This window comes from Zeugodacus cucurbitae, chromosome 3 (assembly GCF_028554725.1).
Source record: "Zeugodacus cucurbitae isolate PBARC_wt_2022May chromosome 3, idZeuCucr1.2, whole genome shotgun sequence".
In the NCBI taxonomy this organism is placed as follows: domain Eukaryota; kingdom Metazoa; phylum Arthropoda; class Insecta; order Diptera; family Tephritidae; genus Zeugodacus; species Zeugodacus cucurbitae.
In genome coordinates, this window is record NC_071668.1 from 33,789,166 (window position 1) to 33,808,461 (window position 19,296).

At 34.5% G+C, this 19,296-nt stretch overlaps 1 long non-coding RNA gene across 2 annotated transcripts; it reads left to right on the plus strand.

The window, feature by feature from the left end:
- The first annotated feature begins 1,194 nt into the window (after nt 1–1,194).
- On the plus strand, nt 1,195–3,493 carry LOC105219261 (uncharacterized). Of its 2 annotated transcripts, XR_852148.3 has the most exons (4): nt 1,195–2,380; nt 2,434–2,809; nt 2,867–3,054; nt 3,111–3,493. It is a non-coding gene; the product is annotated as an uncharacterized LOC105219261 (long non-coding RNA). The 2 variants fall into 2 exon arrangements; XR_003752984.2 differs by having other exon boundaries at nt 1,204–2,809; nt 3,111–3,488.
- Nucleotides 3,494–19,296: the final 15,803 nt, after the last annotated feature.

The following is a 19,296-nucleotide window of genomic DNA, read 5'->3' on the forward strand; positions in this document are numbered from 1 at the left end:
TTATTAGAACTTCCCCTTAAAAAATTTTAGCTACTTCATAACATGCGTATGTTTTTGTTTACATTTAATTGAAAAACAGTAGAGTGTATTGCTTATTTTCATTCACAATAGGTTAAAAGCGGCCATGTTTAACAATGTTGGCCACGAAAATGCCACTAATTCTCTAAATTTTTGAGGAAAACTTGCGCAAACGGAGTTAACTGAGATAACTCCCCAATTAATCCCCGAGCAGTTAATCTGGATTAACGCCGCCGTCTGTCAGGGGTATACGATTTAGTGGAATGCATGTTACGTTATACAGCAGTGTCGGCCAAATGCATTTTTCCTATGCCCGGGGCATAGGCTAGCTGCGACGTCAAACACGTATACTCTTCTGCCAGCTTCAGAAAAAATGAAAGAGCTTGGTTCGGAATATACGAATAGCTTGGTTCGGCAGCAACGTATGGCGAAGCTAATTATTTCAATTGCGTTTCAGAATTCTGTGAGCTAGCACGTATGCGCAAGTTTAATTTTTTACACTGCCAGAAAATACCCCCTTGCGTAATTTATAAAAATGTTTAAAATTGAATGGGAGACAAATATTTTTTTGTTGAAAATATGGAGGGAGAAGTCCAGTGCCTCAAATTTTTAAATTATATTCCATGTTTGGATCCACATTTAGCTGTGAAGTTTCATTTGCAACACTTAAATTGGTCCAAAATAAGCATAGAAACAATCTTTCGGATCAACATATAGCTGACCTCATTCGAATTAAGGAGTATAATTCTGAGATAAATGTGGACATAGTAATGGAAAACGCGCTGATCAACATTTGTACAAATTGAACTTAAATCATTTTCATCAACATTATAAAAAAAATTGCTCATTATTTATTCAGTGTACTTTTCTGCCAATACAGTTTGCAGCAACGCTTTACGCACACAAGTGAAAGCTACATACTATTGCATTGGACAACACTGTTATACAGTAATAGAAGACAGATGTGTTAATTTTATGTTTTCTTTTGAATTTTTTTATTTTGATATTTTAAGCTTTAAGCTATTTATAAATACTGCAATGAATTTAAATTTTTTAATAATAACAAATGAAAATATTTAAATAAGATGAATTACTCAATATAATGAATGTTAATACATTTTCATTTGGGGTACAGTTTCGGGCCTTTTGGGAGTCGCAGTACTGAAAGTGCACGCGTAGTTTCGGTTCGCCGTTTTTGGTCTTTTATCCGTAATTGTACCAAGAACATTCTCCAAATTGTGCAAGTGGTATATACAGAGGTAGTCAAAATTTTTTACACATCGAACTGTTTTTACTAATTTCACAGAAAAAGCCTTTTCTTTTTGTTATTGCTGTTGCAGTGGAACAAAATGCTATGTAGTTGTAAACATTGATATACTCCAAAGCGAACGATGAACGAATTGGTTGGGATAGCTGGACATATGATAGAGAAATAGTCAAATGAACTGATGACTACCAGTAGTCAAAAGTATTTACATTTTATTTTTTTGCGGCAAAAGTATTTACACACCGCTATTTAGCCTTTAACCTTTGATTCGATGTGAGTAAGAGTAATGGTTGGGAATATATGTATTGCATTCATAATAAGCTAACTCTGGTTTAAGGCTTAAGCTTAAGACGGCTTACGATTGGAAGGGCAATTAAATGAGAACTGGGTGGAAACCGGTGATAGCTTAAAGAGAAGGCAAAGATGGATGACATCAGGTTTAAGGAAAATGATCGCCTAAACAAAAAAGCTTTTAAAAAAGTATGCCAAAGAGTTCAGGAAATCGAAAAGTCGAACAATAATGTAACGAAAATGGCACCAGAACAAACTAGAATCGACAATCGAAATCGATAACTTGCCAGATGTATCTAGAGATCGATATTCGAAGTTTCCAGAATGTTCGAGTGACGATGTATCGTTGTAAAGTAGAGTATTGAGTAATAAAGTGTTAAGTTATAAGGAATTGGAAATAAAGATTAGTGTATAGCCATTAAAGTGTGACTTTTATTTGACAATCCAGTGATCGAACTCAGGGTAGAGTTTTAGAGTAAACGACAGATTTTGGAAATCCGTTACAATAAGATGAGACTTTGTATGTATTCCTGTTCAAAAAAGAGTGGCTATTGCCTTATACGCATTAGGTTCGTCGGCTGAATATCGAACTGTTGCCAGTTTATTTGGCGTAGGACGCACTTCATTTGGAGAAATTGTACTGGACTTTTGCAACGCTTTTTGCAAAAATGTAGCGGATTGCATCAATAGTGTTTCGGAGCAGTATATGGCTGCCATGGTTCAGCCGAAAAAAGAAGACGCTGTCGATTTCTATAAGTATAAAGGGTGGTATTCCATTGCTCTGTTAGCAAGTTGCGACTATAGGTAAACTTCATTAATGGTTTATTTTAAATATGTATACAAATTCTCTTTGATAGGTTTAAATATACTTAGACATGTCGGATCAGCTGGAAGAAATAATGATTCATACATTTTTGAATTGTCATGAAAGCTCCGAAATTTTTTCTCAGAACAGCAGAATAATTGGAGGTGTTATTGTTCCTGTGCTACTTATTGGGGATTCAGCTTTTTGAATGTCGTGTTATATGATGAAGCCTTTCCATATTCACCAAATCAACCACTTTTAGAAAAAAGACAAAAATGGATGACATCAGGTTTAAGGAAAATGATCGCCTAAACAAAAAAGCATTTAAAAAAGTATGCCAAAAAGTTCAGGAAATCGATAAGTCGAACAATAAGATGAGACTTTGTATTCCTGTTCAAAAAAGAGTGGCTATAGCCTTATATGCATTAGTAAGAAAAAGGTAATATTTATTTCTGAATAAAATAATATTATTTTTCAAATTACAGATGACTTCAAGACAACAGAGATCGGGATGGTCACTCCATGACGAAATAGAGCTTATAGATAAGTGGTAAGCGCATTCGCAAGGCAAAGAGGAACGCGGATATTTATCAAAATATGGCACAGGAAATGGACAATAGATACCCGGCTGAGGAAATTCACACAAAGTGAAGGATTTGGCCAAGAAATACAGGTTAGTTTAACTAAAAAAATTAATTATATTTCATTATATATATTGAAATCCAACAGAGAAGAAAAAACTAAAATGGGCCCATCAGGCGGTAGCCCTTCTGGACGGAAACACTACCAGGCAGTGCATCGAATTATCGGGTCCACAGTGGTCAATTCCACGACGTGCATGTCGTCCTATCATATGGTAAACAAATCAAAAAAATATACTAAAATCGAGTGCAGAGGAAGCCAAGGTAGTGAATGATGAGATTGTTGGTGCGATTCGTGAGCACAACAGAATGACGGACAGATTTTTAAATATGATGGAGAAACTTACCGAAAAACTTTAAGTCCTTCTTCATTTTTTTTAATTTTTATATATGATTTACTCATATATTAATGGAATTATTTTAAGAAATATGAATTTAAAATAAAGACTTTGTTTTTTTAAAGCATTAAATTGTGAAATTATGTGTACTAATATTTTAGAAAATATGGAAATGCTGTTGATAGAGATTAATATGTTTTCTAGTACTCTGCTATAAATGTATATATTATAGAGATACTTACCAAAACTCAAAGATATTGCATTTCTAATAGCCGATGCTGTTACATAATTTTCCCCAGCTCTTGTTGTATGATGTGGTTGATTTTCTCTTGTTATTCCTATAGCATCTTGGATCCACGAAGAAGGAATTTCATCATTTTCAATTTTTAAAAAATTGTGTAAAATACAACATGCATATACAATAACGTTAATGTTTTTTGGAGCTACTTGCAAGCCTCTGCCAACTTTTCGAAATCGATCTTTTAATTGGCCAAAGCACTTTCTATAATTCTGCAACATTTGATCATATAACGCGACATTTGAAAAGCTGAATCGCCAATAAGTAGCACAGGAACATTAACACCTCCAATTATTTTGCTGTTCTGAGAAAAAAATTCGGAGCTTTCATGACAATTCTTCAAAGAGCTATTTTCAAAAATGTATGAATAATTTTTTCTTCCAGTTGATCCGACATGTAGGTACGTAAATTTAGGCCTATCAAATAGAGAAAAATAATTGGTATACATATTTTAAATAAACCATTAATGAAATTTGCCTATAGTCGCAAATTGCTAACAGAACAATGGAATACCACCCTTTATAGTTATAGAAATCGACAGCGTCTTCTCTTTTCGGTTGAACCTCAATGTGGCAGCCATCTACTGCTCCGAAACACTGTGGGAAACCAAGTTGCTTCTTGGCTTAGAGGATTGTAGTGCGGAGGAGCTGTAGTGCATCCTACGCCAAATAAACTGACAACAGTTCGATATTCTGCCGACGAACCTAATGCATACAAGGCAATAGCCACTCTTTTTTGAACAGGAATACAAAGTCTCATGTTATTGTTCGTCTCTTCGATTTCCTGAACTTTTTGGTAAAGTTTTTTAAAAGCTTCTTTGTTTAGGCGAAAATTTTCCTTAAACCTAATGTCGTCAATCTTTGCCACATCGTACTCCCAAAATGTGCCATTGCGGTTCTTTGAATTGTGACATATGAGATATATAAATATATATTATCGAAATATAACATACTAAACTGACAAATTTCCAGGTCCTTCTTTGGCGTGTCTGAAAAGTCGCCACTGCATTACTAGTTTGTTTTGTTTTGTTCATTAATGAATCACATATTTCGATGGAGTTTTAGAAGTAGTGTATTTAAATGTTTTTGTATTAAAAAGTGGTTTTGAACCAATTGGACTGCTAACAACCTTAATCATTAGCTGTCATCGATTGATTAAGCGTTATAGCGAAGCCAATAAAGCACACTATCCATAATTTAATTGAACAGGCAGAACTTACGGTGTAGCCCTCCACTAATATGCCCTCATGCGTAATAGTGTTACACTATTTTCTTTGATTGAGGAATATTTAAATCGGCGTATTAAAAATTTGTTTACCCTTAGTTTCGAGTTGCGTCTATGCCTTACGTTTTCTGTTTAATCACTTCAAAATTTATTTCAAGTTAAAACAATAGAAATACAGTGATTCCGCATGCAAATCTGCACAAAATTCCTCAGCTAAAATATATGTGCAGTACATTTTTACAATCTTCAGTTCGAACAAGACTCTTTCTTAACTGCTAGAATCTGCTGGTAATCAGAAAGAGGAAGAGTGCCATTTACCGAGTTACTTTTACAAAGAACGAAAGTAAAGAAATGGAAAAATAGTAGCAAGTTGCAAGTAAACATCTGAGTGCTGTTTTGGCCCACTTAATATAATTTAGGTTAAAATATCAAAAATTGTCTTATTGTCACTTACTAGCAGTAGCGAAACAAAACAACTGAGCGCAATTCAGAATGCTGCCAGACATTGCTCAAAAATTAAATATTTGAATCTTGTCAGCATTGGCTCTACGCAGAGAAATTCAAATATCACATGCCATGCAGATCTGTATTTAAGTAGAAACTACATAGCTCGCGAATGCGAATGCGAACGTTCGACTATTGAGTTGAATACACAGGTTCTTATGAGATGAGCTACATATGTAGCTTTCGCTATGTAGTTTCAGCTTTAGGTGTAGAACTTGGAACTGTCAAATCAGTACAAATTTTTGTTCTGCATGCATTCTGCACATGTAATTCCGGCATTAAGTATAGATAAAGCTAACAGATAGTTGTTGTGGAGACTAGGAATAGATATTAAAAAGAATTGAGCAACATGCAACATTATGCATAAACATACATATGTACATGTTTATATGTCATTGAACAAACACACAAACTTACATTTGTATATGCGTGCACGCAAGTTTGTCAACCACCAAATTTACATTATCCCAGTGAACAAACAAAGACAATTTTATCATGGCATTGGAAGCAATGACAGGTCATGTCGCGCTTTGCGAGATGAAATGATAAAATTACGTCAAAATCCAATTGTCACCTTAGAAAAAGAATTATTCGAGTTTCTTAGCACCAGAAAATGTTTATCAATAATATCATTCAATTGTCAAACCTTTCGTGCTCATGTTGATGATTTTTCAGATAGAGTGTTTAGACATTCAAACATCTTGATGTTATCAGAAACATTAATGAACGACAACGAGCCTCCTGTATCCGTACCAAATTTTAATTTCGTTGTAAGATTTCAACGAAATGAAACAAGAAATTCAGGCGTTGCGATTTATCACAATGAACAAGACAAATGTCATATTCTCACTCCTCATTTAGATATAAAGACTCCGTACGCGAGTGATGCTGATGCGACGATATCAATGAACCCTAGCGATAATCGTAATAATAAAGAATTTAATTTAATTGACATTTATATATCACCAAATTCATCGATGATAGATATAAAATTGTTCATCGGTAAAGCTTTATTACCGTTGTCAACTGCAGGTTCGCAAGAATTGCAGATATTATCGGAGAACCAGTAGAGTATAGCGAACAACCGGTACTCCTTGCGGGAGATTTTAATGTAAATTTCTCATTGCCAGAAGCTGAACCATACATTCCTCAGAGAGAAATTTTTATTAGAAATGATCAATGGAAGAAATGATCCTACGACAAAAGGAGGTACGACTATTGATGCGGTATTCGCGAGAAATATAGATAAAATAGATGTAAGACATTTCATATCGTATATTAGTTATCATAATCCAATTATAAATATTATAGATATCAATCGTCAGAACCCAGAAATGATAATTGATTTGGACTTTGGTTTACAACATGTGCATAATAAATTTATAAAATGTGAATTTAAGAAAGTGTCTCTCGCTAGTTTTCTTTCAAACAAAATGATATGCATTTCTTGGAATATCACTAAGAAGTATAACTTCATCCGCGCGTAGGGACTCCACGCACTCTTTTTTTCTTTCGTTTCTGTTTCATTTCTGCGAATTCTCAACTAGTTTATATGACTTTTGGTTGAAATTCTTTGCGTTTGCCGTTGAAAAGTTAAGACTATGCTTCATAGGATCATTTCTTGTAGTCAGTCTTCATTTACTTTCTTTGCAAATGGAAAGTATTACTTTTGGTTGGTGACATATTCACATGTGTATGTCTAAACATATTCACATGTGTATGTATTTTATTTCAATAAAATTAAATTTTTAAAATTTCTTAAGGTTGTGGGTTCGAGCCCCACCCGGAGCATTAAATTTTTTATTTATTTCAATAAAATTAAATTTTTAAAATTTCTTAAGGTTGTGGATTCGAGCCTCGACCGGGGCAGTAAATTTTTTATTTCAATAAAATTAAATTTTTTTGAAGTTATACGACTACGGAAAAATGTGTACGCATATGTATGATTAAAATATGAACATATTCGCATGTGTATGTATAAATATATTCACATGTGTATGTATAAACATATTCACATGTGTATGTATTACATATTCACATGTGTATGCATTACATATTCACATGTGTATGTATTTTATTTCAATAAAATTAAATTTTTAAAATCTCTTTAGGTTGAAGGCTCGAGCCTCACCCGGGGCAGTAAATTTTTTATTTCAATAAAATTAAATTTGTTTGAAGTTATACGACTTCGGAAAAATGTGTACGCATATGTATGATTGAAATATGAACATATTCGCATGTGTATGTATTACATAATCACACGAGTATGTATTACATATTCACATGTGTATGTATTTTATTTCCATAAAATTAAATTTTTAAAATCTCTTAAGGTTGTGGGTTCGAGCCTCAACCGGGGCATTAAATTTTTTATTTATTTCAATAAAATTAAATTTTTAAAATTTCTTAAGGTTGTGGATTCGAGCCTCGACCGGGGAATTAATTTTTTTATTTATTTCAATAAAATTAAATTTTTAAAGTCTCTTAAGGTTGTGGGTTCGAGCCCCACCTGGGGCAGTAAATTTTTTATTTCAATAAAATTAAATTTTTTTGAAGTTATACTTCTTATACGACTTCGGAAAAATGTGTACGGATATGTATAATTATATGGTTGCGCATTATTGGTTGGTGACATATTCACATGTGTATGTACATATAAACATATTCGCATGTGTATGTATGTAGAAGCTGAACCAATACTGGTATTCCTCAGAGTGAAATTTTCATTAGAAATGATCAATGGAAGAAATGATCCTACGACAAAAGGAGGTACGACTATTGATACGGTATTCGCAAGAAATATAGATAAAATAGATGTAAGACATTTCATATCGTATTTAAGTTATCATAATCCAATTGTAAATATTATAGATATCAATCCGACAGAACCCAGAAATGATAATTGATTTGGACTTTGGTTTATAACATGTGCATAATAAATTTACAAAATGTGAATTTAAGAAAGTGTCTCTCGTTTAGTTTTCTTTCATACAAAATGATATGCATTTCTTGGAATATCAGTAAGAAGTATAACTTCATCCGCGCTTAGAGACTCAACGCACTCTTTTTTTTAGTTTATTAAAGCTATGACTACAACGGCAGCAAATGAAATAAAAGTAATACCTTAGTTCCAAGACCTTTATTAAACTGAAAATAATTTTGATTCTTATCGTCCGCATTTCTAAACATCGATGTATTTTTGAACTTGTTTTATATTTAATGTGAAAAGCTAAGGGATGCAGAAGCATAAGCATAAATAAATGAAATATAGTACGTTTTAAGTTGATACATTTTATGCCACTTAACCACTTATCTGTCTGTTCAAGATTTTTCTCAGAAATAACAGAATTAAAAACAACAGCAGGTTTTTCGATTTTTCTTCTGCGTTATAGTTGCTCTGGGTTAAGAAAACAGTGGTTTACCCCGGAAACACTCTATTCATGTCAACCCAAACTCTATTGTGTTCTGATTGCTAGGAGTAACAGCTTCCGTCCCTGTAATTTTTGATAAACGTGACAGCTAACATTTCACATTTTGGTAGGCTAAATGTTTATTCTGTTTCCAAATATCAAACGAGTATTCTGTTTCACACTCATCCGAAGATTTCGTGGGCGTTGGGCAGGAACTACTCGACCGATTTCATTGAAATTCGGTATATAATAATTCCTTGACACCGTTATAGCCTAGACAGACGGCAGAGTTAACCCAGATTAACTGCGCTTCCAAATTTGTAGGTGACAAACGGCAGCAAAGCAAGTTATAAACTCTCTTTATGAGCTGATATTTTCAGTTTGGTAACATTAAATTGGATAGAAAGCAAATCTTGCGGTTGTTAGCCGCACAATTAATACAAAATAACTAATTATTATAAAAATACACATAGGGTTAGGTTAGGTTAAGTGGCCTAGGCCTTTGGGAGGCCCATTGTGATACCATTGGGACTGAGATCCCTCACACCACCCAGTGGTCCTGATAAAGTGAAAAAGCTCACACAATTTGACATGAGCGACTTCGCCCACATCCTCGAGAAAACCGCGTCCAATAGTTGCGATTCTTTTCCTGTACAGAGAGTTGCATCCACAAAGAAGGTGTGTAATCGTTTCTTATTCTTCTTGGCAGCTCCTGCAGTAATCATTGAAAGGTAGTAGGTAGGTTTCAATAAGCGACAAGTACGACTCTTATTCCACTCTTGCTTACGGAGCAAGTCGTTACTTGTTTCCAATGTGATTCAGCCGTATGTACTGCATGTTTATCGATTAAGTATTTGCAGGTTGCCAGAGGTATATATATTGCCTCTTTATCGGCCGCCAATTGCAGTGTGGTTCCCAATCTGGCTAGTTCATCTGAAGAAGATATTCTATGAGACTTTAATGAATACACATAAATATGTTATTATTAGAATTTCCACTAAAAAAAAATGTAGCTATTTCATTGCATGCGTATGCTTTTGTTTATATTTAATTGAAAAAGAGCTATCCGTATTGCTTTTTTTTCATTCACAATAGATTAAAAGCGGCCATGTTTAACAATGTTGCCAACGAAAATGTCACTAACTCCCACTAACTCTCCAAAATTTTGAGGTTTAAATGGGAGTTAGCAAACGGAGTTAACTGATATAATTCCGAATAATCCGACAGTTAATCAGGATTAACGCCGCCGTCTATCAGGGGTGTTATAACACGAATGAGAAATAGGCGAAACGGATCACAAGCACGCCTAATTTTGAATTCCATCTGATTCCTTCACTTTATAATATTGAGACGAACATGGATGCTAGAATCGACAATCAGACATCGATATTCGTAGTTGCCAGGATGTTCTAGTGGCGATATATTGCCAACAGTCGACTATATAAGAGCAGTTCTAATTAGAGAGTTGCCGAGTAAAGTGCAAGAAACTAGAAGTAAGAATTTGTAAACTCGTATGACAAGTAATAAAGTGTTAAGTTGTTTTGAATTAGAAATAAAGATCCAGTGATCGAACTCAGGGTAGAGTTTCAGCGTAAACGATTTATTTTGAAAATCCCTTACAATTGGTGTCAGAAGTGGGATTGACAAATAAACTTCCATAGGAGATAATGGTTAAGTTCAACGATTTAAAGATACCACAACTCAAAAAGGAGCAACGAGGCTTAGCAACGAATGGGTTGAAAGCTGAGTTAAAAGCCCGGGTGCGAGAGGCCATGGAAAAAGAAAACAACAATGTAATCGGTGTTGGAGGAATCAATAACAGAGATAGAAGAAAAGGAAGGGACTCTATGTTCCTCAGGAGTAATCGACATGAATAAGATTTTGTCTGCATTGTCGTCGGATATGAAAGCCCAGCAGTTGTCACTGTTCGAAGACCAGGACACACGTTTAACAACAAAGCTCCAACAAATAAAGGAGCATATGAAAGAGCATGAACAGACCGCACAGTTGGAAGAACAGGACGCACGTATATCACAGGTGACTTCACAAACAGCAGCAGTGTCAACAAAGATTTCAGAAGAGCAATACAAGATTGAGAGTGATGTGGAAGAACTAAAAATTGTTTCCGTAACCAACAATTAAATCAATCCAATGGTGTCAACAGGATCTGTCAAAGTCAAAACTCCATCATTTGACGGCACAACTTCGTTACAGATTTTCAAATTCTAATTCGAAAAGACTGCAGTTACGAATAATTGGAACGCGGAAGACAAAGTTGCTGCGTTATTCAGGGCTGTAAAAAGGGCTGCTTCGGAATTTCTACAAACAATACCTAATTGCGAGTCAAGCAGCTACGAGGCGTTAAAATTTGCTACGGAAGTTGAAAGGCAAGCTCACTTGACCCATGCACATAAGTCGGCAGAGGATATAAAAATCCAGAATTTCGTTAATGGTATACGAGACGAGAATACGCGCTATGCCGCACTAGCATGTCTAAAATTTACTTTTGCAGAAACGGTAGTTATGACTTTTCTATAGAACATCGCAAAGGTAGTAGTCATGGGAATGCGGACGCTATGTCCCGTCGTCCTTGTAATACTTGCATAACGGTCCAAGTGGAGGGCACATGGGAATCACAAAAACATTGGAAAAACTAAAGCAAATATTTTATTGGGTTGGTTGTCAGTCACGGAGTGGATTGCTAATTGTGCTGAGTGCATTACAATAATAAAAATAATCGAAATCCAGGAGTCACGGCCAGATGAAGCAGTACAATTCGGGTGCCCCATTTGAACGAATTGTCATGGTTGTAGCCGGTCCGTTTCCCACTATGGATTACTTCAGCAAATGGCCAGAAGTATACGCAATTCCTAATCAAGAAACTGAAACTATAGCGAATGTATTCATCAATAATTGGATAAGAAGATATGGTGTTCCAATAGAATTTCATTCTGACCAAGGAAGGAATTTTGAATTAGCTCTAATCCAGGAAATGTGCCACAAATTGGGTATACGGAAAACTCGTACAAAAGCCTCACAGTCCGATGATATAGTAGAACGTTTCAATCGAACTTTGGAAGAACATCTAAAGAAAGTGGTAGACAAGTATCAAAAGGATTGGATTTAAAGTTTGGAATAAACGCAAATGGTGGAACGAATGTTAAGGAAGCCAACAGTGTCCTAGAAGACGAGATGAGAATACATGCTATACAGCGCACCCAAATTATGAGTGATAAAATGAAGGCAAAATACTACAAGGCTATGAACTCTGAAGAATTTATGGAAGCAGAATGGGTGTTATATAACCCACAACGGAAGAAAGGATTGTCTTCGAAATTTCAATGTAGTTGGGACGGACCATGCCAGTTGTTAAACGGCAAAGCTATGCAACTTATCTGCCAAAGGTTTTTTTTATAACGTCCAAATATTGGATGCATATAATGAATTGCTATGGAAGGAAGAACAAGAGTCAAACATGATTTTCTTCGGGTTTCTTCCGACTATTTATAAAAAATGTACGAAAAAAGAAACAAATACATTTTTAAAAAAGTTTTTCTTGTGAAAGCACTAACAACATCGTTTAAATATTGACGTATTATAAATTGAACGTCTAGCTGTTACGAAGTATTTAGCCGCAATCCAGCAATATTCAATATTTATCGTGATATTTGAATCGCGAAAACTCTTGTTCTTCCACCCATAGCAATTCATGCATCCAATATTTGGACGTTATAAAAAAAACCTTTGGCAGATAAGTTGCATAGCTTTGGCAAAGGTTATACTGTAAACATTATAATTCATTATATTTTAATTATTTATATTTTTTAGAATATAGTTGATTTAATTGGCACTGTTGTCTTTCACCAATTCGGACTTGTAAATCACAAAATACGCTACACGTTCAATATTTATCTCGCGTTATTTTGTGATATGGATCATGATCCATCATATAAGTGGTATGAGATTCATAGTCGTCATATAAGTGGTATAAGATCCATTGAATGTTGGAAACCGTAATTTAAGGTATATGGGAGCTAGGTGAAGTTATGACCCGAAAAATACTACCAATAAATATATCTGTTTTTTTTTTCAAAATATCTGAGAGACTTACATATATTAGTTTCGGAGATATGGTTTTTGGCCCATAAGTGGGCGGAGCCACACCCATTTAAAATTTGTATACCAATTTGAAAACCTAACCTAAGTGCAGCCCATCCGTACCTTCTTTGTCCTGGAATTAAGGGTTTCTGGTGTGTTTCATTATTGAATTAAAAATTGTTTAATAGTTTCCAACAAAATCTTTGTGTGGGAGGTGGGCATGGTTATAATCCTCCATTTTGGGACTCTAGAAATTTTCGTTAATATAGCTTTAGTAGTTTACGAGATATGCACAAAATACTTAGTAGGGGCGGGGTCACGCCCACTTCCCCACAAGTGCAGGTAAAAAATTCTCAGTAATGATCAGAGAGGCCTGTATAGCCCTGAAAAGATGGCAAAAATGTATGTGCAGTGTTGCATAGCATATATGCAATGTAAGAATTCAACATATGTATGTATTACAGATATTTTGTAAATGAAAACAATGACACAGAAAGAGATACGGGAATGAGACTCAATTAAATAAAACTGGTAATAAAATTAGAGATTATACATATTATGTTGAATAATATAATTGAATGAAACGTTCCAACGACATTTGAATTCATATTTTGTTTTAATAAATACATATATTTTCAATAAAAATAGGAACTTGGAAATAAATTTAATCAACATGTCGTAAATATTGGTATTTATTTATGAACTCTTCCCTAACAAATAGCTAAGGAGTGAAAATTCGATTCCTTCGTTCAATCGAGAATTCGTTATCGAATAACGAAATTTGTAATTTCGAAAGTGCGTACGTATGTACATACGTATAGATATTTTTTACTGAAATTACCCGGAGCAAACTCATACACCACTACACATGCAAAGTTTTTCAGCTTTTACCCAAGAATGATAGAAGACAAGATTACGACAGGCGTTTACAGTTAGCTTTTTTTGGGTTTTGAGTTCCTGTTGAGTGACAACTTTCACGACCCCGAACACGCGAGCAAAACAAAATTGCACGGTGGTACAAAACAATAAAACCAAAACAAAGAGCTGAAGTCAAGGCTAGTGCTTAATTGTTATTTAAAATTTTAAGTGAAAAATGTATTAACTTGAAAAAGAAGTCCGCAATGGCGGAATTAAACAACAATAGTACAAAAAAGTCGTCTATGAAGAATTTTTTTCACTTTTCCAACCAACAAAAAACGTTCATTGTGATATTTTATCTGCACATTATTCAATTTGGTTCACTATGTTTCACATTTCCGTTTTCCATTTGGCAATTCTTCTGTTGCCTATTCCCATTCGTGGGTCGTGAACGCTTCAGTCTGTCGTAATCTTGTTTTCTATCATTCTTGGCTTTTACCAACACATACACAATACTAACTGTTTGTAGTTAAATGGTAATCTCGGTAGTTAGAGTGGCAACATTCAGTAACCCTAATTTTGTATGCATAAGAAAGAGATACACATACTACAATGAACCGTTCAAAATCGCCGCCATGACTGCCATTTATATGAAAAGAAAATTTTAAGTGATTGGATGTAAGTGCGTATTAATAATTTGTTACTGATATTATTTTATATTTATAGTAAATTATCTCTTTAAAGAGCGGTACTATGTTTGACTGGATGCTGCTGAATATTGGAAGGCAGAGCGATCTGCGACGCTTCTGGAGCATACATGTAAAACTAAAAAGAGAACCAGAACAAGGATTATGCCACTTTAGGCAGATGATTGAGTTGATAATATCAAACCTTACATATGTATATAATAAACATGAAATCTTTCGTTAAAATATACTTTTATCTATTTATTATCCTTTTCAGATATTTGCAAACTTCGGAAGAAAAACTAAAGCTTAAACTGGATACCACCCATTTACTCTCATATAGGAAGGTACCCAGCAAGTCATGGGTCTGAAACTCCAACACATTCAAAGAAATTTTGATAACACCACTACATACACACATATGCAACACGAAATGTGCATAAACATTTACCTCAACTCTTCTTTCGTACAGCACCCTGAATGATAGAAAGAAACAACCAAAGTTCTCGTGTTTAAACAAGTTTAGTTTTGAGCTTTATCATGGTTGCTTGTGAAGTATTATTTTGCGTGTTTTATTTAAATCAGTGATCTGCAGCCTAATTAAAGTTTAAATTTTTGAGGCACGCATTTTAAAAACGTAAAATAAAAGTTTTCTAAAGCCAAAATATGGAATTGAAGAGGGTGATACAGTAATACTTCAATACATTGTCAATTCGAAGCACGCAATAGAAGCTATGCCAACAATGGTCAACATCAAGGGCGAAACCATTGAATACGTAAATAATTATTAAATATAATAATATTATCTTGCCTTAAATTCAAAAATTTTCCATACAGATATTTCAAACCTCATGCGGCGCGTTAAAGGTACGCAACCTAATTGGTGTCACTTATGGTAGCAGCGTAGAACTTTCGAATCGATGGAGTATGTGCTGCAAGCAAATCCAGAACTATGGATGCAAACACTGCTTTTTCACTTTTTTAAGTGCAATTAAACCTTTTGCTCAACACAAGCCTGGGAAGAACTGAAACGACATGGTTTAGGTGCTTTTGTAACCGTTTATCATCGCGATGTGTGTAAACTGGGTTTTGCCAATGAGCTAGAGGGCAAAGCAGTTGCAGTATTTTTAGAATTACCGGCCCCTTAGTTGGCCGTGCCATTAGCAGCTAAAACTCAGAAATTAAAGGGTAAATTTAAGTGAATGTTTGTGATCATAGAAATATAAAAAACTTCTTGTATCTTCAATTAGGAGGACTTTTTTGATTCATTTTCACCTTGTATTGAGCAATCATAACGTTGTTGAATCGCTTTACAAGAACATGGATTCACCGAAATTAGTTCATTGGAAATACTACAGCAAGAGCATGGATGTTATGACTAGAACGTTGCCCGTTTTATATTTAGAATTCCTGAAACATAAGGTAATTATTACCAACTTTAATGTAAATGTAATGTAAATTAAAATTCAAATTTTACTTTATATTTTATAGAAACCCTCCTCCCAGAAATTGGATGAATCTAGTACTAGTGAAATTAATGAAAGAACAGATCTTACAAAAACTCCTAAAGAAACCAAAAGAGTCCTCACATAATGTGCGCAGCTTACACTTCCAGGCCACTCGGGGTATTTGACATTTGCCACTTTTCCTCCAGCCCTTGTCAGATAGCAAAAATTGTTCAACTATTCAATACGTTTTACATATGTATATAGTGCAGTACGATAATACATTTATAAAGTAAATATTATAATAAACACCTAAATGGCATGATATTTTAAATAAATATAAATAAATATAATTAATGATTTTGTTATTAAATTCTCATTTGGGATTTTGGTAGAACTAACCGAAAAAGCGGGTATAGTTTGAGGGCTTTTGTGGGTCGCAGTACTGATAGTGCACGTGGAGTTTTCGTTCGCAGTTTTGGGTATTCCATCCGTAATAGTACCAAGAACAGTACTGAAAGTGCACATGTAGTTTTGGTTCGCAGTTTTGGGCATAGAAACTTTCATTGAAACTGCTTTAATTGCAAAACAAAAACAAAACAATAATTTTGATATTCTTATTATTAGGTCCACAACTTTGCTTCCGCCGTTTTTTTTTTTGTGAATTTTAGGTCTTTTTTGTATAAAAACGGTTACAAAAATGTTATTCAAAATTTTGGCCGTCGCTAGCTACTCAAAAGTAGACCATCTTTCTGGCAGCATGCGTATTTCGTGCAAATGTCGAGAACTCTGCTAAAAAAGTGACATTTTCAGTTGAGAATAAGTTTGGGATGCTAACAGATCTCCACAAATATTTTGTTGGGTTAATGTTGACACAAATGTCCAAGATCGATATAAAACGATTTAAATGTCCAAAATTCGGCTCGAAAAGTGACATTTTCAGTTGAGAATAAGTTTGGGATGCAAACAGATCTCTACAAATATTTTGCTGGGTTAATGTTGACACAAATGTCCAAGATCCATATAAAATGATTTAATCGACCAGTACTTGACCCTGGAGACATTCCCGCAAATGTCGAAAATTCATCTCAAAAAGTGACATTTTCAGTTGAAAATAAGTTTGGGATGCAAACAGATCTCTACAAATATTTTGTTGGGTTAATGTTGACACAAATGTCCAAGATCGATATAAAACGATTTAATCGACCAGTGCTTAACCCTAGAGACATTCCCGCAAATGTCGAAAATTCGGCTCAAATTGTGACATTTTCAGTTGAGAATACGATTAGGATGCAAACAGATCTCTACAAATATTTTGTTGGGTTAATGTTAACACAAATATCCAAGATCGATATAAAAAAATCGATTTGATCGACCAGTGCTTGACTCTAGAGACATCTATTGGAAAACGGCGGAAGCAATGATAGACCCAAAACTGCGAACCAAAACTACAGTGCACTTTCAGTACTGTTCTTGGTACTATTACGGATGAAAGACCCAAAACATGCGAATGAAAACTCCACGTGCACTTTTAGTACTGCGACCCACAAAAGACAAGAAACTATACCCGCTATTTTCGGTAAGTTCTACCAAAATCCCAAATGAGAATTTAATAACAAAACCATTAATTATATTTCATAGTTATTGAAAATATCATGCCATTTAGGTGTTATTATTATATTTACTTTATACATGTATTATCGTACTACATTATATACCTATGAATAACGTATTGAATAGCTGAACAATTTTTGCTATCGAACAAAGGCTGGAGGAAGAGTGGCAAATCTCAAATACCCCGAGCAGCCTGAAAGTGTAAGCTGCGCACATTATGTGAGGACTCTTTTGGTTTCTATAGAAGTTTTTGTAAGATCTGTTCTTTCATTAATTTCACTAGTACTAGATTCATCCAATTTCAGGGAGGAGGGTTTCTATAAAATATAAAGTAAAATTTGTATTTTACAACATAAAAGTTGGTAATAATTACCTTATGTTTCAGGAATTCTAAATATAGCACGGCCAACGTTCTAGTCATAACATCCATACTCTTGCTGTTGTGTTTCCACTGAACTAATTTCGTTGAATCCATGTCCTTGTAAAGCGATATAATAACGGGTATGTTCGAGTTGAACAATAAATACCGCAATATTGCAACCCTGTTACTTACTTGATACTCTGTTGCTGATACTCAGCTGATAGTCTGCAGCAATATTGCGAGCATAATTTTCACAGAACGTTATTGTTTAAAAAGTCATAGTTAAAAAGGAAATTTTAACGTATTTAATAACTGACGATATTATGGAAAAGCAAAGTGACAATTTTTTAAAAAATAGAAACAAAAGAAGAAGGATTACTTTGCCCCAAAGAACCGATTTTTTTCTTTTGCCGCAAGAAAACTCTTGCTCCATGTCCAGTCGACACCTGACCAACAATTTGGACTCAGCTGCACTTAATTTAATTCTAAAAATAACAAAAAGAAATATTTTATATTTAAATTACATTGAATTCTATATTAAATATCAAATATTGCAAAGTTTACTTACATTTCGTTCTCCATTTCAAATGCGCAGAATTTTTTTTGTGTTGCGTTTGATTGGCTAGTGATGAGCAACAGATTGATTACATTTTCTTGCACGAACGTGTGACGTTGCCATTGTTGCCGAAATTTTCGCGGCGAACGTGATGCTTTCTCATAGAAAGTAACAATGCCGCAATATTTACTGAACGAACACACCCAACGTTATGATTCCTCAATACAAGGTGAAAATTAATCAAAAAAGTCCTCCTAATTAAACATACAAGAAGTTTTTAAATTTGTATGATCACAAACATTCACTTAAATTTACCCTCTCTTCAGCTGCTGGTATGGCCAACTGAGGTGCCGGTAAGTCCAAAAATACTGCATTTGCTTTGCCCTCTAGCTCATTGGCAAAACCCAATTGACACACGTCGCGATGATAAACGGTTACAAAATCACCTAAACCATGTCGTTCCAATTCTCGTGTTTGTTTTTACCAAAAGGTTTAATTGCACGTAAAAAAGTGACATTAAGCCTAATATCTGGTGTGTAAATGATTTTTGTTCCATGTAGCAGCATTTGCATCCATAGTTCTGGATTTGCTTGCAGCGCATATTCCATCGCTTCGAAAGTTCTACGCTGCTACCATAAGTGACACCAATAAGTTTGCGTACCTTTAACGCGCCGTATGAGGTTTGAAATATCTGTATGGAAAATTTTGCGTGCTTCGAATTGACAGTGCAATGAAGTATTACTGTATCACCTTCTTCAATTCCATATTTTTGATTTAGAATACTTTTATTTTACGTTTTACTTAATTAAAAATGCATGCTTCAATAATTTAAACTTTAATTAGGCTTTTTTCCTGCTGCTCGAACAAGAGAGACCAATAAAA